The sequence below is a fragment of the Chanos chanos genome, chromosome 11 (genome assembly GCF_902362185.1).
Source record: "Chanos chanos chromosome 11, fChaCha1.1, whole genome shotgun sequence".
NCBI lineage: Eukaryota > Metazoa > Chordata > Actinopteri > Gonorynchiformes > Chanidae > Chanos > Chanos chanos.
Genome location: NC_044505.1, coordinates 10,825,818 through 10,840,494, shown reverse-complemented (window position 1 = coordinate 10,840,494; position 14,677 = coordinate 10,825,818). Strand labels below are relative to the sequence as shown.

The 14,677-nt window shown below is 38.1% G+C and overlaps 1 pseudogene; it reads left to right on the top strand.

Annotated features, from left to right (window-relative positions):
* Positions 1-10,612: 10,612 nt before the first annotated feature.
* Positions 10,613-12,645, top strand: LOC115824205 (deoxycytidylate deaminase-like; annotated as a pseudogene).
* The last annotated feature ends 2,032 nt before the right edge of the window (positions 12,646-14,677 follow it).

Below are 14,677 nucleotides of genomic sequence, written 5' to 3'. Positions count from 1 at the left end.
GTCTCTTGAGCGTGGCTTCAGCCCCCGCAGTGATGTGGGGAGTAGAGCAACTTAATTTACATCTACCTGACAACGCTGACAGGTCACTGCTGCCAAACAAACAAAGCTGTAACTGAGCCCTCCCTTCAGACCTCTGTGTGTGTGTGTGTGTGTGTGTGTGTGTGTGTGTGTGTGTGTGCGCGCGCGCGCGTTTGAGTGAATGAATGAGTGAGAGAGGCAGACCAGGGAGCTTGTTTCAGAGGTGTTCCATGCACTAATGACCCCTTCAGGGAGCACTGTTGGGTCAGTATTTTGGGCCCCTGTAGCATGTCGGTAGATAAAGTATTGGCACCACACAGAGAGAGAGAGAGAGAGAAAGAGAGAGACAGAGAGTGTGGGTCAATGGGTATGGATGAAAAAGAGAGTTACTATACTTGTTTGTGTTGGGTGTGGAAAAGGGCTCTCAAGATGTGCATTGGGGGAGCAATGAATGGGTTTTTTAAGGTGTCTTGTGAGGTCTGTATGTGAGTGTAGAGTCTCTCTCTCTGTGCAGGGAACGATCACTCAGTGCCCTTTTTCCTCTGGTCCCCATACGAAGAACAGAGAATAGGCCTGCAGAAACTAATGCATGGCTACTTCTCTGCTGGGTTTTAGATGTGTGTGTGTGTGTGTGTGTGTGTGTGTGCACAGAGATCTGGAGAAACTGTTCTGTCAGTTTTTGTTTGCAGCCCCATTTCAGCAGTGTTGTAATATTTAATTCCCTAGAATGGAGATTTCTTGCTTTCTTTTTTTCTTGCTTTCTTTTTTTCTTTCTTTCTCTCTCTTTTTTGTTGATAAAGCACTTGTTCAAGGTGCTTGGAATTGTCTACTGATTTTGATACAGATTCATAATTTTGATCAACACATGGGCTATTGCTTTTGGTTCAAACAATGAGTATGATTTCTCAAAACATTACACCAAAGTAAAATTGGATTATTAGGTTATTAGGATTTAGGGGTATAACGGTATGCAAAAATCACGCTTCGGTACGTACCTCGGTTTTGAAGTCATGGTTCGATACAGTTTCGGTATGGTGAAAAAAGACATGCAAAACATGAAATTTCTTTTCATTTATTATGAATTTACTTGAAAACTTATAAACTTGTACAAACTTGTAAACAACGGCAAACTGGCCATAATTTACAGTTTGCTCTCCACTCTGTTGTCTCCTTGTACTGGCGACATTCACATTTGGATGATGCCGTCTCGAATGAGTAATCATGTTCGATACTCACATTTGGATGATGCCATCTCGAATGAGTAATTATGTTCCACGTACTGCCAGCAACATACCCGATTTCACCAGAACAATTACGACATGCTGCCTTCATCTTATTCAATTGTCTTTGCCCATTGCTACTGTAGTTCACTGGAAAACTGAAATGTTCCCAATAGGAGACCAGAAGGATACAGGAGGGTCCTCAAGCTCTGGCTTTGCAGTCGCTATACTTACATGGCTGCATCATTGAACATGTGCTAATTCAGTTGCTAAGTTACAGCTCTGTTATGGATTCAGAGAGGAAACTGAGTTTTAATTTTAGTTCCGCATACAGAAATGTAGAAGAGAGGGCACGCTGTATCTTGTCAAGTAACGCTTTATTCGCTGATGTTTCCGTGTTCCGGAACCGCCACACTGGACCGCGGACATTTGTATCGCGGTTTCGGTCTCGGTTTCAGAACAGTTGCAGTGTTATTAGGATTGCATCAAAATTCCAGCTCAAATTACAGGTAAAACAACAGAGGTGATAATAGAATTTATCAGACTTGCTTGTAGAGATTTCAAGTCTCAAGCTCAAGCGTGACTAGAATTAGAGTGACCTGATACTCCTAATTTAACAGAAAACCAATTTAACAAAACCATGCTTAATCAAGAAAATCACTTAACATTTTTCTTTTGAATAATGCTGTTTTTTTTTGTTTTGTTTTTCTTTGCTTGTTTGTTACTTTAATGTTAATGCAAATAAAATTTTCCAAGTCCAAAAATAAAGGCAATAACAGAAGGCTGCTCCATCATGGACACCTTTCACACAGTCCCTTCATCGTGTTGATATGGATTTTCTATCGGTTGGGTTAGAATTACGTTTTTTTGTCATTAAACTTGAAAGGAATATTTTGAAATAAATAGAAATATTAAAAATGAAGCAGAGGGCCTTCAGTGAAAGGGGATAGGGTTTTTTCAGTTCAAAGTTCCAACGAGACTTTGTAAAATGTTTAGAAAAAGTAATTGTATCATAATTGCCTAAAAAAAAAAAAAGAAAAAGCCACCCACAACCTTCATTAGCAACCTCCATTTTAGTGTATTCATCTCAAACGTCGCTTCTAAGCTTCACCCCAGTCGAAACATTTAAAGCAGTCTATGAAGAGAATGTCCGCAGAAAGGCGTGTAAAATCAAATGCTGGGGTAGCAGTCTACGAAGTCACTAGTGTAAGAGTAATTGACCATTAATCTCAGAACCCCAGTACAAAACCCAAACTACCCACACACACACACACACACACACACACAAACACACACACACACACACACACATTGTATCCGCAGCCGTGATAGAACAGTGTGTTCTCTCATTATCTTTCAAAGACGCGTCCTTCGCTGTTTTAATGAGAAACAAGAGTAACCCAAAGCTCGCACCAGCTCTCTGTGGGACCTGGAGGCATAAGATGAGCCTTCTTCATGTTTAAGAGAACCAACAGGAATGACTCCAAAGGAGAAAGGGAGAGAGAGAGGGAGAGAACAAGAAAACCCATTTACTGAGCCGCATGTACAGTGCGCGCGGTGTATAGTCATATAGTAAATATGCTCTAAAGACTTTCATCCCAGTCACAGTAGATCAAATATGACGGTGGGATATAAACCTGAGGAGACAAAAGGAGTGGGTCTGGCCGGAGATGAAAATCTGAAATCCTTGAAGACACTTTGATGCTGGTTGCTTGTCTGCAGGGGTAGCAAGGTTAATTCCCTAGCCTTTTTCTTTTGAAGGTTGTCCTCTGCCGATGAATATACTTCCTGCACGACTGCAATTTCAACTTTTTTTTTTTTTTTTTTTCCCCCTTTTCTTTTCTTTTTTTTTTTTTTTTTTTTTTAAACCGCATCTAGCTCAATCTTTCCGTCATCTCGGCACGTCCTACCCATTTCCAACGCCGTTTGCACCCTCCCACTCTGACAGGCAGTTCTTACATTAATTCCTACATTAAATGGATCTCATATCCAATTGAAGTTTGGAGACACCTCTCTGACCTTTTCAAGCATTTCACCTACACAGAAAGACAAAACTATCCACGTGGTATTGTTTAACGCAGGTACAATTCTGAAGTCCGGGACTGTTATTGAAAACCCCTGGTAGACCACGCCGGTGTATTCTAGTAAAAACTTTTGAATATGTGGATAGCATTGATTGAGGTCAGCTCTGGTTTCCAGGGGGTGAAGCTGGCGCACAATAGAGTGCGTATTTGGAGAATTCCGTACGTCTTAACGTCGACCTGCCGAAACTACAGCCTGAAATTCCATTGTTAATTCAGAACGGTTTAACCGGGAACCGCGTGGTCCATGGTGCCATTTTGTGAAATAGAATGCCCCTTTCAACAAAGATTGTCACGGATTTTCCTACATGACAGGACTGAGAGGACCAAGAACGTTTCATCTTAACGTTTGATTGGCTGTGGGTTGATGCATGATGTTACAGAGCCTCAGTAAGGAAACAACAAAGAAGTGGGTTTTTTGTGTGTGTGTGTGTGTCTCTATTAAATACCCTTTTAGATCCCAGATGCGCAGGGAATATTTTAACATGCCTAATCCATCTGAAACAAGAGAGGAAGAGTCACGGGGAGGATCAGAAAGGTGTAAGAAAGTTGAAGGGAGAGGAAAGTTCTGGGCTGAGAGAGAGAGAGAGAAGGGAGGGAGAAGGAGCGTTAAAGTGGGGGAATAAAAAGGATGGGAGAGATTGAGGAAGAAGGGGCTGGGGTGAGGAGGGAGGAGCAGAATCTAGCACCCCCCCCCCCACCCCCACCCGCTGCTCTGTTCTGACTCAGCAGGGGTTTGGACGTCGAGGCCTGAGGGTGCTGGACCCCGGTCATCACCTTCTGGAGGCACTATTACTCCACTAGCTCTCCCCAGTGGGCTTCTGGGTAATTGGCTCCTTCAAAGCCTCAGCGTGCTGGAGATTAAGGTGATGGGGTGTGAATTTGAAAGCAATGGACCAATTTTTTTTTTTTTCTTTTTCTGTCGCTCTCTCTCTCTCTTTCTCCCCATCTCCTTTGCTTGCTTTCTCTTTTATGCTTCTTCAAAACAGAGCAAGAAGAAAGTTGAGTAAAGTATGAAACTGTAAATGATGTTGTTGAGAAATATGGAACAAAAATGTTTCTTTTTTTTGTGTTCTTTTCAGGCAGTTTGAGCCGAAGCGAGGCAAGATTGTCATTGATTTCACTTCAATTAACAACACGGTCCGACCTAACACAACGAGCTGAATTGGACGCCTTTAATTCTATTTCACCCTTGCTGTTACTTCTGAAATTGGCGTAATGTGTAATGTGTGCTTATTCTCACAGAAAGTAAAACCTAAACTTGCAGTTAATTTTTTTAAAATTTAAATTGGATCTACATCAATTTATATTATGCATTGGACAGTTACATATGATAACGAAAAACATTTGAGAGGAAATTGCATTGAAATTTGGACAACCAACAATGGAAAAACATCTGAGACCATTATAAAGTCTCTCAACATATACTAAGCGTAATATTTCTTGTTTTAAAGCAATGACCTAATGGTGTTTGAATGTTTTGTTCTGGGTTTTTTTTTTTACTCCCATTTTTATTTGGCATGTGTTTTAATTTTTCTTTTTTATTTAAGCCTCGAACCAAAGTAGACATGTCATTAGCTATTCGTGCATAGTGTCACACTACACCCATGTAAATGTTCTCCAATTTGTCTTATTCATTCTGAATTTTTATTAAATTTTGTCTCTGTTTCAATAAATGACCTTTCACCCCTGCTGTGCGTTTTCAAATGTATGTCTTCATTCACCTTTGTCTAGTCACCAACAACCATTCACTTCATGTATGATCAGTTCTAGGTTAATCCGTGAGGTGTTGATATCTGAGACACATTATATGGTGTCTTTTTTCCCCACACACATATGTAAACACTTAATACACATCCCTCGATCTATGTTAAAGTTGACTTTCTCAGTGTCTATGCAGGATTGGTGCTTAAACTGTTGTATGGTCTCAATATTGCAAACGCCCATAAGACTTCAGTTCCTCTGTCGCTTTAAGGAAGTTCCTCATACACATTTTTGACCAAACTGGTCCTGAAGAACTCGACAAAGGGTGCTCTGAACGCACGTCCATATTTTTGCTCAAGTCAGACGTGTTCCTCACTAGAAGAAAACATCTGAGACAGGTTTGTTCATGAAGCTTTTTGCAGGGAATGCAGTGTAATAGAAGATGAGAATTTGTTTATCGTGGGGTAGGGGGTATGGAAAAAAAACGCTTCATCATTCATGCTTCCTTGTTGCTGATATATCTGCCAGCATCACGCACACACACTGCCATGACCCGACCATGTAGAGTTAAAGAAAGACATTTGTGAGGTTTAAGTGGGCTTTTTTGTTTGTTTGTTTGTTTTGCAGTGGCCAATCATATACTTGTGATGTACTGTTATACTTGCCCTGAGTGCCATCAGATATATAAATGATATACATCTTATTCTCTGCCATTTATTCGTATGTCTTCACAGCAGTTTGCTGTTGTCATGGCAAGGCTAGGTACTTTGGTACTTTGTTATTGTACTTAAGTAGTATATTGGTGGATTTGTACTAGGGGTTAGTATCAACAATATGAGCAACTTTAACATCCGCAACTGTATCTATCTATGTTTCCCTGTGTTGGTGCAAAAAAAGTTTTGTACAGGAAGAAGTGCCTACTTTGTTTACCACGGGACAGGGAAACGAAAGTGTCTTTAAGAATTTGCCTATGAAATGCCATGAAAGGTGTGTCTTTATCCTATTTTATTTAGTTACATGTTATGTTTTTTCATCCTGCATCCTTTGGAAACCTGAGTACATTAAAGCCTGATACTTCAAGAGTTTATCTGAAGGTTTTTTTGGGTTTTTTTTTTTAAGTTAGTGACCTGTACTTTATTACTAGAGTCATCCTTTTACGGTTGTATCTTTAACAAAAGTAAAATATCTGTATAACAGTATAGTACAATATATATAGAATACTTTTACCACCCTTGGGCAGAACTCATAGAGAAGAACTGTTCTGAGCGCCAGTACTTGGTATTCACTCATCATTTCCAAACATCCAACTAGGTTCCCTTGAAACCCTTTCCTCCTCTAAGTACTACAGTCACAAAACCTAACACCCAGTCTTTCTTAGTCTTTGTTGGAATACCAGATGAGATCATTAGGAGTAGGAGACACAAGCCACTTCCAAACTTATGAAAAACAGTGTGCAGTGCGGGAAGCAGAGCCCCAGAAGCAGCACCGGCCTAAGCCTGGTGCTGGTTGGTCACAAGACTGAATCAGATATTCTAGTACATGTATCTCGAGGTACATCAAGGATGTCAAGATGTCAAGAATGGCAGCATCAGGAGAACCTGTGGAAAGAGGTCGAGAAGACGGTAGGACATAGCACCCGCAAACGGGATCTAAAGCAAGTCCCGAAGTCTGAACTCAATGGATGAAACAATATCCAAGCGATTTAACAGCTAGACCCTCCCATTTTTGTCTGACACAGGTGAAGACTGAGTCTCGTTTTCCGTTCAGAGATGTAACTCGGGCATTAACAGAAGGCCCTCTCTGTGACTGTTATCATCATTAGATTAGATTAGATTAGATTAGATTCAACTTTATCGTCATTGTGCAGAGTACAGGTACAAAGCCAATGAAATGCAGTAGCATCTAACCAGAAGTGCAAAGCATCGTATTATTTACAGATAAGTGCAGGTATACTGAGTACTGCAATAGTGATGCTGTATCTTACAGTATATACAGCAGTATAGACAGTGGTGAGCAATATATACAGATATGTACATGTATATATATTAATTATGTAAATGAAAATGAATTGATAATGAAAGTACTCTAAATCATATATTATATGAATAAATATCAAAAACTTATTAGCAGGAAATTCCCTAAAGTGGATTTTTATATCGAATCTTACAACACCCTTTACCACTCACTGTTTAGCTGTACAAAGTCCAAAGTTAATTACCTGGGTAAGCTCATTACAAAGAAAATAGTTTGGGGACATCTAGCTATTTATCGATAGGAATAACCTTCACCTTATAACACAACTACAGGTTGATGGGTTTCAATAGAATCCTGTTTAGATCTTGCTGTTTTCCTTTGGAAAAGCTACAAAACTGAAAGAACAACTGACAAAAGGAACATTGGGAATAATCCTACCTGTTTTACTTCCTTTTTTTGTGATGTCAGCACTCTCAAGTCATTGGGCCATAGGTGTTCAGACCACCTTTAGGGTAAAAGACTTTCAATGTGTGCTTTAAAAAATAGTTTGGCAAAAGCAAACTGTCAAATCATTCTTCAGGCAAAACCTGCTCTTTGTACCAAGGAAGACACTTTGATGGATATGAAGATTAGTGTTGCAAAAATATACCCACCGTATTAGTAAAAAAATGTTTTATGTTAACAAAACCATTGCGGACACATTTTCTTATTTAATTGAATGGTTACAGAGAAAAACAATCACTCAAAAGTTTTTAAAAAGACTACAGTGTCCCCAAACTTTTGACAGGTGGTGTGTAAATATAATGTACATAAAGTTCTTTCAGTTTATTTCTGTTTTTCTGGTTGTGAGGTAATTACTTCATTTAGAGTGTGCTATATACTTACATGTATGTAAATTATATCAAAGGATGGCGTTTCTACAATGGTGTAGCTCCAGAAACAATTATCGTCACATTATGTTTATCATTATTGCACAATTAGAGCACTGAGCGCTGAGATGTGCGCTCTGGTTTACTATTCTCTTATTCTTTTCTGATGCTGGCATCAGAAAAATGCAATGATATCTTATTTTTTGAGTAGTATCCAAATTCTGTCCAGTTGCTGGGTAGATATAAAACTAAAACTATAAAACAAGGAAAAAACCCAACACAATGAATAAAGTCCTTAAAAATATTACGGTCCTCTTTGTAAGCAAGTGGAAGTGGGCTCCTTGGCCACCGCTGGCTGATCCCTCCAGCCTCCTGGGACACCAGTAAAGGAAGAAACAACGCATGATAATTCATGTTTCTCAATAGGAGGAGAGGAAGCTATCTTAGCCCGAGGCCCTTTTATCGCTTGGCCACACCTGGTTACGAAGGTCACACCTGGTTAAGAGAGAGAGAGAGAGAGAGAGAGAGAGAGAGAGAGAGAGAGAGAGAGAGAGAGGGGAAAAAGCTAACAACCCACACAACAGAGATTGGGCATAACATTACAGTAACGCAGTAAATTATCTAGAAGTTTGCAACATCTAAAGCAGTCCATTCTTGTCATCAGGTAATTACCTCAGTATATTTACTATTTACCATTCTCTTTTGGAGCAGGTTTACTATTCTCTTGAAATGTGTTGTTCTAAGCTCTATATTTAACAAACAAGCAAACAAGCAAAAATTACAGCTTATTTTGGAACAAGTGGGTATGGGTTCATTGTACTGGGTTGTCTGTCTTGCCGTACTAACTTGTACAGTGTTAGCTGGTACGAATACACTCAAAAAATTAATTAATTTGGTGAATGAACGCGGTTTAACCATGCCACATATTTCCATCTAAATGAATCAAGTGAAACTAGGATGTCTTTATCAGGGTTAGTAAAAGTAAAAGTAGAAGTACTCTTGCTAAAAAGAAAAGTACTCTAAGTAGAGTTAAACCGACAGCCGTTCTTGTAAATTGTCAATGTGTGACTGTTTTACTAGTCAGTATTTCTCAGGAGGGATACTTTAAATCGACTTGGAGTACATTTTTTAAGCCACCCCTGGTCTTTATTATATTCTATGAGCACAACATACATTTGTGGATGAAATGTAATCATTTCATTTAAGTTAAACTTATCTGGCTTGTATTGAATCCAAATGTTCAAATTTAGTAAGTCTAGTCAAATGAACTAGTACTTTTTTTGCCTAACATCAGTCTTATTGAATGAATTAATATGATATTTGTTAGTGCTACTAATGTAAATCTAGATACATTTAGATTTATCATTGTTGGTAGCACTAGTAATTATTTAATTAAATTTCCAGTAGGTTAGCAAAGGTCAACCAATTTGGATGAAAAGTACAAAAACACAAACAATTAAACTCCTTATTTGTTACTGTTGTTTTATTTATCTGTTTATTTCTTCATTCCAGTGTCGTGAGCTTGATTTCCTTTAGAGTGATGACGCTGCGTTTGTTTTCCTTGGCAACAAGCCTTCTGTGTGCTACTAGTGACATCCAGTAAGTAACACGCCCTTTTTACTGATACGGTATAGGAGGGGAATTCATCTTTCATGAAGACAGTTACATTCAGTTAACAGTTAACGTTAAAACTATCATAAGTATTAATCAACACAACACAAAGACCAAATGATAAACAATATACATTCATTTCTACTCGACAAAAAATGGAAACATAAGCTGCACAATAACGAACTGGGTCTAAACAACAGTCCGTCACCCCAAGGCATGCTGGGAAGGTGCACCCATCTACCCCGCAAGTATGGAGCATGAACAGTAGCTAGCAATACTTGTGTCATTGATCCAAAGGAACTTATCCTCCTTGAATCAATATACATTGATCTCGTTCATCATAATTTTTGTTGCTTTACATTAAACAAACAAGAACAAACATAAACACAATACATTCATATTATACAAACAAACATTGTTGAGTTTTTTTGAGTGTAGGAGTATTTTCTACTTTCAGGAATTTCCTTTTTTCTGTTTCATTTTCTGCTAGCATCATAGTTAAGTTGTGCAGTCAAGTGCTGTTTTTTGAGTACTCTCCAAATTCTATCCAGATGCTGGGTAGATGTAAAATTACTGAAAAAAACTGCAACATTTATTAAACTTAAAAAAACTGAGACCTTATTAATCGGCTACAAGCAGCAAAGAGAACAACATTTCAGAAAACGAGGGAGTTACATGAGAGGAAGGTGTCTCTACTATTATCATCACATTATGTTTATCATTATCGCACAGTTTTCATAACATTGTGTTTATCACATTTACATAACTACCAGTAACTAAGGTTGTGCTGACATGGTAGTCTGAGATAAAGACATTGACAAAGATCAGCTGACTCATTCAGATTTGCAAGTAAAATTTTCCGTAAATGGAAATGGACAAAATGTTAGATGATTCACACAGTGTTGGGTATTCTGGTTCAGTTTAGGAGAACAAGACACACCTGCAAATGCGGCAAAAGTGAATGGAGTAAAGGAGGTAATGAGAAGAACAAGAAAAATAAAAATAAAAATAAAAATAATAATAATGCAATCTTTTTGTCTGTGCTCGATTTATTTAACACTTATAATTTCATCTCAAACCGCTAATTAACCAGATCTTCCTTGCTTGTTCCCCTCTATGGCTCAGGAAGAAAGCAATGGCAAAGCGACAAGACTACCTGAAAAAAGAGGATTACTTCATGGCAGCTGCCTGCCTAGCTGCTCCAAGAAGCAAAGATGCAAATACTCAGGTACCAAAGCAATCATGTCCTATCTTATCACAGCTCACTGAGATTGAAGCGATACCTTCAGATTTTCTTTTCCAGATGTAATGTCCTTTTGTCCCTTTATCCTATCCATTTTTAAAACTCCTTCTGATGTCATTCTATGTGCATAAAACAGACCATGATTAAAAATGATAACATTTTTGCAAGCAACACTGAGGTTGATATAACTACATGACTGATATTAATCTTATATCTCAAGGTTGGTGCCGTTATTGTGAATGAGACTGATAATAAAATAGTGGGCACTGGATACAATGGCATGCCCGCTGGCCTCGATGACAAACTTCCCTGGGAACGTGGAGATGAGAAGAATAATTATAACAAGAAATACTTGTACGGTAAGTCAGTGAACTGGGTCTACATGAGATGTAAGAGGATGAGTTCATGGAACTGCTGACTTTCTGTTTCACAGATTGATACTTTCTGCTCCTGGATTAGTATTAACAGAAACCCCATCATCCTAGTTCAGTCGCGGAGTAATATGAAAAACAATGTGGATTATATGCACAGAGCAATGAAGTCCCGTTGATGTCGGTTGTTGTTGCTGTGATCAAAATTATGTGAGTATTTGGAGGATGAGTTGAGCAGGTTAGATATGTGTCGTGCTGTTATTGGTTCACACACATCACTAATACTACTAACTGCAGAGTGCAAAATGAAGATACCTTTAAAACAGTAGCACTGTGAAACAGCCATTGCTAAATGCATCCTAAATGTAAAAAAAAAATGTATCTTTCACTTTCAAATAACTGACAAATCCTCATGAAGGCCAACAGATCTGGAGGACTACTCAGGCTAGTTATTCTTCTGTGCTTGTAAGACTTTGAGAAGAAAAAATGTTACTCAATTGCTCTGAATTTCTGGGTTCGCCCGAACATACATATAAATGACAACAGCACTGTTTGAAAGTTGGCACATAAAAATACCGTTATTCTCTCTTCTGTACCCTTTGGTTTTGTCACATATAAGGTATGTTAATTCATGCCAATTTTGGTGGGTCCCCACACTTAATAAACTGAGTGCTTGTTTCCAGAAATAACAGATGTTAAGAAGCTTAAAAAACCTGGTAAACTTGGTAAACTTGGTTGCCATTTGTTTGTTCTTACTGTTAAATGCACTAGATCAGTGGACTAGATGACATTTCTGCCGCTTTTCCAGCATATCAGGTTTGATGTTATTATAGAAACAAACTAATGTTATTATAGGAACAAACAAATGATGAAAAAATGAAAGAAAATCATGGTTGGAATATCACAGAGTTTCAAGTCAAATTTGGGTATTTGCTGTTTCTGAGACAAAAGTTGTCAAAACTTTGAACCCAACATGGACTTGAGTTTGTAATGATCTGCTAAAATAAGCTATCTGTTGAGACTGTTTTCTGTTTATATTTTATTATATTATATTATATTTTCTAAAGCAGTTAATAAAAAAGGAAACTTCCTACGCATACTCTTGGGTATATGTCTATACTTGCACCATACTGCTAATTATTTTTAAGTGGAGTATCATTCTAGCTCTTTAAACTATTCTTTTTTGTCTTTCATGTATCTTTGTCTCTTTGTAGTAACTCACGCTGAGCTGAATGCCATCGTGAACAAGAACTCTGCAGATGTGAACGGCTGTACCATGTACGTGACTCTGTTTCCATGTAACGAATGTGCCAAACTCATCATTTAGTCAGGTAAGTGTTTGTGTTACTGTTCCAAACTGAGTTTGACTAACTGACAGCTGATATGTGTCTTCATATGACTCCTTTTTATCTCCTTTTCCTTCCCCTTTCCTTTCCCTTCTCCTCCTCCTCAGGCATAAGGAAAGTGATTTACTTGTCAAACAAGTACGAGAAAAGAACTGAAACAAAGGCCTCTCAAAGAATGCTTGACCTGGCCAAGGTTGATACTGAGTAAGTTTCTTCACAGCTGAGTGATACACACTCAGTGTAACTTATTTACATTTATAGAGAGGGAAAAAAGAGGAATGGTTACAGTGTGTGTGTGTGTGTGTGTGTGGTGGGGTCAGCATATTGTCAGTTTTGTGTACAATGTACAGACCACTGTTATATGCCAGACATGTTCTAACAGGTTTCACCATGGACAATTCAGTATGACTGTGGTACAAACGCAAATGAAAACAGAAATGAAAGTGGTGATGAAAGCGTAAGAGCAGTGTGATATCCAGTATAGCTCACTGAAAGCTGAAAGCTCCTGGTAGACTGTGTAGTACTTAGAGGAAGACTGTGTTTTGAGTTAGTCAATAGAGGGAGTTGATGGGTTGAACAGGAGCCACAGAGCGGTATCAGTCCAAATTAAATCAAATGTATAAGACTTAAACTGATTTTTTGTTTGTTTGTTTGTTTTCATTTTTCTCTGCATTCTAGGCAGTTCAAGATAACTCGCCCTGAAGCCCTAATCAATTTCCAGGCATTCCCGTAATGAATCTGCACACTTCCATCTGAAGCTTGATGGTGATACTATATTCCAATACTTGTGGTATTTGCTTACTTTAGATTCAAATCAGAAACTTCCATGTGATAGAATAACTTTCAATCTTGGTGATGGTAAATGAAACATCTCCAATCTGGAATTTCAAACTTTGGAAATTGGAATTTAATTTGAAATATGAAACTTCCAACTAATTATTAATTTTAAAGAAGATGAATAGGTTTTGATGAAAGTGTCTGTTTAGGCCAGCATCCTATATTATGGTTTTGTGGTCTGATTAGGTTAAAGGGTTTTCTTCTTCTTCTCTTTTTAGCACAAATACATAAAGCATTAAAGATGCATATATCAACTAAAAGGTATACAATAATACATGCAATATTCTTTACCTCAAGCTGTTCTCTAATGGTTTATATTTACCTTAATAAAAGACTTAATACTCTATTTGACTGATGCTTAATGACTTCTGAATGATCACCTAGACTACCACCTTCATTTACATAATTTTCATAACACATGAAATGTTAGTCTGTTAGATATCTACATTTCTTCATTTAGCAGACACCTTTATCCAAAGTGACTTCCAGTACACATGTACATTTTCATCAGTAGGTGTCTGGATATCAAACTCATGATCTTGGGGTTGTTAGCACCTTGGTCTTCCAGTTGAGCCACAGGAACATCGATACAGATTTCTGTAAGATGTCATATGAACAAACACCATTTTTGATGAACGCATACAAATGCTTATAGTGAAAGACATGTATTGTGTTGGACTAGACAGTATGAATGTATTATTTCCGTAGTCCAAAGTATACAACCACATTACTGGTCTGGTGCTGATATACACACACACAAAGTTCTTTGCGTTTACTTCTGTTTCTCTGCTAAGGTAGTTACCTTGTTTAGGGTGTATGTACTTACATGTATGTGAATGATTTCAAAGGGTGATGTTTCTACAATAGTGTGGCTCCAGAGGCAATTATCATCACATTATGTTTACCATTACTGCACAATTATCGTCTTGTTGTGTATATGACACTTACATATTTACCAAACTCCATTGTACTTCAATGAATCAGACAGCTCAGCTTTCCATTTCACAATGAGCAGTGAGTAAGGTCATGTTAACATGGTAGTCTCAGGAAAAAGCGTTACAACTATTACTAAACATTTTACACGCTGATGGTGGATCACTTGTACTGATGGAATGAAACAGGATGAGGGATACATCAAGAATGCAGGTGTAAAAAATGGTTACAAGTATCTCGAAGAATGACAACATCAGGAGAAGCTGTTGGAAGAGGTCAAGAAGACAGTCACAGCACATACATACAGGATCTAAAGCAAGTCCTGAGGTCTTAGCTCAATGGATCGAACAAGATCCAAGTGATTATCAGCTAGATCCTTCCATTTTTGTCTGACACTGGTGAAGACTGAGACTCACTTTCTGTTCAGAGCAGAGCATCAACAGTTTTTTGCTGTTTGTCACAATCATCTG